Source organism: Lactuca serriola, chromosome 5 (assembly GCF_051521515.1).
Source record: "Lactuca serriola cultivar US96UC23 chromosome 5, Lser_US96UC23_V15, whole genome shotgun sequence".
Lineage (NCBI taxonomy): Eukaryota > Viridiplantae > Streptophyta > Magnoliopsida > Asterales > Asteraceae > Lactuca > Lactuca serriola.
The window spans coordinates 357,967,364-357,973,481 of record NC_136412.1 but is presented as its reverse complement, the minus strand read 5'-3'; the positions used below and the strand labels follow the sequence as shown (position 1 = coordinate 357,973,481).

Sequence of the window (6,118 nt, the reverse complement as noted above, 5' to 3'; positions counted from 1 at the left end):
TTTGCTCTGAACTCGCCGAGTGCAATCGAAGCGACTTGGCGAGTCCATCGCTGTTACACAGTTTCGTATTTTATTTTATTTTTGTTCTTTTTATGCATTTTTCTTGTTTTGTTTGTAGGCGTTACATGACCAGAGGATCCAACACACCCCTGGTTCCTCCACTTGAAGACCCAGAATCCGCTTTAAGGAAAAACAAAGGCAAGGAGGTTGAAAGCTCTAATACACCTAAGAAATCACCTTTGAAGAGCTTGAAAACAGTTTTTGGGAAGAAAAAGAACAAGAAGGCAGGAGAGGCCAGTAGTAAAAAGACGAAGAAAGCAAGTTAGAGAATATTGAAGATAATCCAAAAGAAGCTGAATTTGAATACAACTACGAAACCGAATACGAAGAAGAAAGCGACTTTGAAGGCGAACTAGCTAATCCCATGGCTAACATCGATGAAGTTCCCATGGGAGAATGGAAGAAGAGAATACATGATGATACCAGCCCGGGACTTGTGCAACCCGTAATTCTCGCTACTGTCACTTTCGAACTAAAGGGACACATACTTGCTCAACTCAAGGAAATTACCTTCTACGGAAAAGACCACAAAGATGCCTATAAACACTTGGATGAGGTCAACGATGTAGCTGATTAATTTAATGTTCCAAATGTGCCTCGTGAAACCCAGCAGCTTCGTATGCTTCCAGTTACATTCAAGGGTGCTGCAAAGGATTGGCTCAAGTCACTTCCTCCCGGATCCATCACTACATGGGCTAAGATGAAAGAAGAATTTATTGATCAGTTTTGCCCACCTTCGAAGATAGCCAAGTTGAAGAAAGCTAATACCAACTTTGAACAACAAGCTGGAGAGTCCCTTTATGAGGCATGGGAGATATACAAAAGTCTACTAAGGAATTCCCTACATCATGATCTTAATAGCCAACAAGAAGTCTCCATTTTCTATGATGGAGTCAATGTAACAACTAAGCAGCTCCTTGACTCGCAAGGACCCCTAAAAAAGAAGGCACCCCTGATGATCAAAGAACTAATTGAAGAATTCTATAAGCACTCTAGAGAATACCATAACCCAAGGAATGACTTGACTCGAGGGGCGGTAAATTCCATTACCGATGACATGGCAGCAATGATGGAAAAGTTGGAAATCATGGACCGAAGAATGACTAAGATGGACCAATCCATCCATGTTATTAGGGTAGGATGTGAAAACTGTAGAGGGCCTCACCTTACAAAAGATTGTGATCTTGATGAGAATGGGAACTGGAAGGGACAAGTGTGCTATTCAAGTGGTGATAGATTTGACGATAATTGGCGAAAACTGAGGAAAGAATGGCTACCATATGAAGAGTACAAAAAGACAAGGGAAGAAAAGTATAAGCAAAAAGATAGAGGTTTTTACCAAAAGGAGGAACCGGTGCATGAAAAGAAATCGGATTTGGAAGACATGCTTACAAGATTCGTAGCCGCATCCGAGAAAAGACAGAATGATACCGATGCTACACTTAACGATCAACAAAATATGTTGAGAGAACAAAAACTTATGATGGAAGATCAACAAGCATTTAAAACTTATTGCTATAAGTGCTGAAATTGTTTAGGCACACATATAAGCTATCTAAGGAAAGGTGTATGAGGTTTAGAGGCTTAGATAAAGTCTTATTGAAGCATATCATATTAGAAATATGAACTTTGGAAGTCAACAAGTATTGCTTTCTAGAAGTCCAAATGTTTTCTGAATACGTGTCAAATCTAGTGGGAGCATAAATGTTATGCTGGTATGGATATAATTGTCATGTTAGTGGGAGCATGATTATTATTTTAACTGTTGCATGTTAGCAATATTAATTATAGAAAACAAAAGTTTCACTTTGCAAAGTTGCAGGGGTTGAAAAGGTGTTTTGCTATAATTAAGGGAGAGAATATTAATACTTCGTTTCGAAATCTAAAAGCTTGGATTTAGAAATTTTGATTGAATTTAGTCAAAAGACATATATGGATGTTATGTTGAAAAGATTCAACTTAAAAGGATTCTATATATGACAATATTATAGCAAGAAACTAGTAAAGTATTACGTTTTTTATTAATTGTGTCCCATACGCTTCGGGTATAGGATCGATTGCATATGTTGTAATATTTGACCGTTCTAAAATTTCCAAATGCCTATGGCATTAAGAGGGAAAAGGGACTAGAACCGGATTTGACAAAAATAATTAAACAACTATCAAGTACAATCTAAGGTTCGCCAAGGACTGGTCACTTGTGGTCAGTTGGAAGCATAGTAACGAATGAACCATATAGACATTATTATGAATAGAAAAGACTCTATTCACAATAAGTTTTCATATGGCAAATATGGAAATGTTTCCATATTGGGAGTTGGACGTTACGAATTTATGTCTAGATTAGAAACTTTTATGCAAGAAGGATGTTCAAAGGAATGTACTTTGAATGTGAGACTTCACATCTATGGAATTGTCTTGTAACAATCTCCAATAGAGTACTTTGTAATTTCATTGACAAAGTGTTGGTGACTTTTGTGCAATAATATTACAAAAGGATAATTGCATAAAATGTTAGAATCTAACATATTGTAGTAGTGGCGAGAATTTTGTGTTCTTGCACTAACAATAAGGATTAGGAATTGTGAAATGAGCATCATTAGAAATATTTTTCGATTGATCTATTTCACAAAGTATAGACCATAGGTAAACATAGAGTGCATGCTTGGTGCATGGGACAACTGTTGTTATAATTCAAGTAATAAGTTGATTACCTGAAACAATGAAAAATGAGTAATCAATATGGTGATTAAATAAAGGTGTCTTATTTGTACTCAAAAGTTTGGGGCCATATGGGATTAGTATTATTCTTTTGTTTCACTTTGCATGTTTTGACTTCCCAAATAATAAGATTATTCAAACCATCACATTCGATCATACTTTGGAAATAGGTATGAAAGAAGACTGTCATGAATCTGACTGTAGATTGTCTAAAGTGTTTTAGACATAGCAAAAGTGTGTTGCAGGGTTGATGAGTGCTCCTATAAGATTAAAGTATTGGATTAAACCCACGCTCACTTGGATCACTTCATGGATTTTATCACGAGTGATTGGTGAGACGATAATATCTTGTATTCTTGAAACCCAGATGTGTGAGTTGTATTCTGCAAGTCGGTTGCACATTGATAATATGTAAACGCACCGGTAACTTGGTATTATGAAACATATTGTTGTGTGTGATTTTATGAGTAGGTAAAAGCGAGCATTGAGTCAAAGTTTATCCGTTCCTTTTACCCAAAGTAGGATAAAAGTGATATCTGTGGACCCCTCGATGATTTAGTGATGACACCCTAAGTGCTTGGCCAAGCTGGGACTGAGTTGGTGTGTTCAATTGTAGTCTGTTGTCAATCGTCATAAATCGGAAATTGGGAAACAACACATGAACAGAGAGTATGATTAAAATCCATGTATCAGTTCATACGATATCTAGAATGGAGGAATATATGATCCCTTATCTAAAGGACACGTTTCTGATAAGATCAGAGTTCGACAGTGGCTTTTGAAAGCTACGATTGCTGATCAGGTTCCGAAGTCATACGCAATATAGTTATTAGACTTATCCAAGTGAGAGACTGTTGGATTAGGTGTCTAAGCCCGTAACTATTTTGGTATGTACATGACCCGATTGTGAGCATGGTCCTTTTGGGTTGCCTTCACCATAGCAACTGATATAGGATGAACGAAGGAGAAAAATGATTAATTATGATTTATTAATATATTATATGAATAATATATTAAAAGAGAAATCATATTGTTTAATTAATATTAGTCAAGAATTAATAAGAATTAATCTTGTGGCTAAAAAAGATTAATTAAATAAAGGGGACTGATTGTGTAATTACAATATAGTTACATAAATGGGCTAATGGACTCCATAGAAGTTGGAGTGGACGAACTCTATGGGGAAACCCATAAGAATTCGTCCAAGGCCTCTAAGGAGGGAGTCCATGGCTGCTTAGGGCCTAAGCAGTAAAATTAGGATTTCCTAGTTGAAAACCCTAATAGCCTACCTATATAAGGAACCCCTAAGACCTCAAAAACGTGGTGAAGTAATCCTTAAGGGTTCTTGGACGCTTTTGGTGCTCCTCTTCCTTCTCCTAGTTCATCTTGTTGCTCATGGTGTTTGTGACTCCATTAGAGGTGCAACATTTGAGGCACTAAGCTTTCAGAAGTCGATTGCAATAAGGATTGAGATTATTATTGCTATATAACAATCAAGGTAAGATCTAAACCCTTATACATATGTTAATTCAATTATTGTATGTTAGATCTAGGGTTTATGAGCTTTGGATGATTATTGCATGTTCATTAGACAAACTAGATCCAAAGCTTTAGGGTTTGCATGTACACTATAGGATTGATGTAGTGCTCAAAACCCATCAACCATGACGTAACCATGAGATCTCCACATCGTGGTGAATATTAACTTGGTTGACCATTGACTTTTGTTAACTGTTGACTAATGACTTTTGACTAGTTTGAATTTGGTTCAAATGTGAAGGAATTAGGTTATCGATTAAGGATTTATGTTTATTTGGTGTAGTCAATTCGTAGGAGTGAGGGTGTTGTTGTGCTTCCTTGGGTCTTCGATTCAAGTGAGTTTTCTCACTATACTATGTGTTACAATGTATATCCTTGTATGATAGGATATGTAGTGATATGTTGGTAGAGTACCAATAGGTCAATAATCGTCTAGTAGAGTGTCCTGGGGGTTATATGTGGTCATGTAGGATAGCCTGAGAACTCTTAATCTAGGTTTTCTTGCATGTTCCTTGTTTGGCTATGGCTCTAGAGTGGTATCATTTGTTCGAATGTTTATCTCACCTCATATTACTTATAGCTATGTTATCATTGGAGATCTGCCGGTTTTTGCGTAGTGTACTATATGAGACCCTATTTGTGGTAGTAGGCTATTCGACAGGTAGACTAGTGTATACAATTGCTTGTGTTGATGTTCTTGTTGTTGTTTGCTATATATGTCAACATAGCTTCTGGTGCGTTTAAGCAGTCCTACTTTATACGGTAGGCCAAGATACCCGGGCGGGCTAGCGGTATATTGTAGGCCTTGTGAGGCGGTCCAGTAAGACTAAAAGCTCATGTGTGTATGCATTGTATGTGTATTGTGGTGTGTGATATTTTAGAGGAACTCACTAAGCATTGGTTTTTACGGTTGTGGATTTAATGTTTCCAGGTACTTTCGATGATAATGAGAAGACAAAAATGTGACTGTACACATCCATCAGCTTCCGATGATAATGAGAAGACAAAAATGTGACTATACACATCCATCAGCGACATTGAAGTTCTACATTTCATTCATCATAATCATATTTTCGAATTCAGATATTCATTGACGTATATCTTCACTTAATGAACATGGCAAGTATACATAGGAAATCGTGGTTGGGATCCCATTGATCTAACGGAAACAACGGGCTAACGGCTAGGACATGGAAAATAAAAGATTTAGAGGTAGACTTTCTACCTAAATGGAGTCACCACTCAACAACTACATTTATTAATTTTATATCATAAAAATTTATCTAAATCATATTAAATGGTATTATATGATTATATATTACTAGTTTATAACCCGTTAGAACCACGGTTACACATTTAATTAAATTTTCATAGTAAAACTCAATTATTAATCAATTATTTTACATAAATTATTAATTAAGATATTTTTTTAGTTATATAAAATTATAATCATTGATTTAAATAAATATATGACCTTAAAATGTGTATTAATTTTATTCTAATTTTTATTCTAATATTTATTTAATTTAATATAATTAGAGTGAGGAATTTAAAATTTTAAATTTGAAACAGATATCTAATAGGTTGACATGTGACATGACATTAATTAAGAGGACTTATAAGATGACTAATGGCAAAAAAAAATCAACTTATTCTTTAATTAGAATAGAGATTTTTTGATTATCCATTAAAAAAAAGTATAATTAAACGAATCAATCATATAACAAACACTTCCAAAATAACATCATCACCAAACTCCTTTTCCTTTTCTTTGTCTACAAAATAATTACAAGGATAG

At 35.3% G+C, this 6,118-nt stretch overlaps 1 non-coding gene across 1 annotated transcript; it reads right to left on the bottom strand.

The window, feature by feature from the left end:
- Nucleotides 1-808: 808 nt before the first annotated feature.
- Nucleotides 809-915, bottom strand: LOC145056176 (small nucleolar RNA R71). Its single transcript, XR_013685708.1, has one exon. It is a non-coding gene; the product is annotated as a small nucleolar RNA R71 (small nucleolar RNA).
- Between the last annotated feature and the right edge of the window lie 5,203 nt (nucleotides 916-6,118).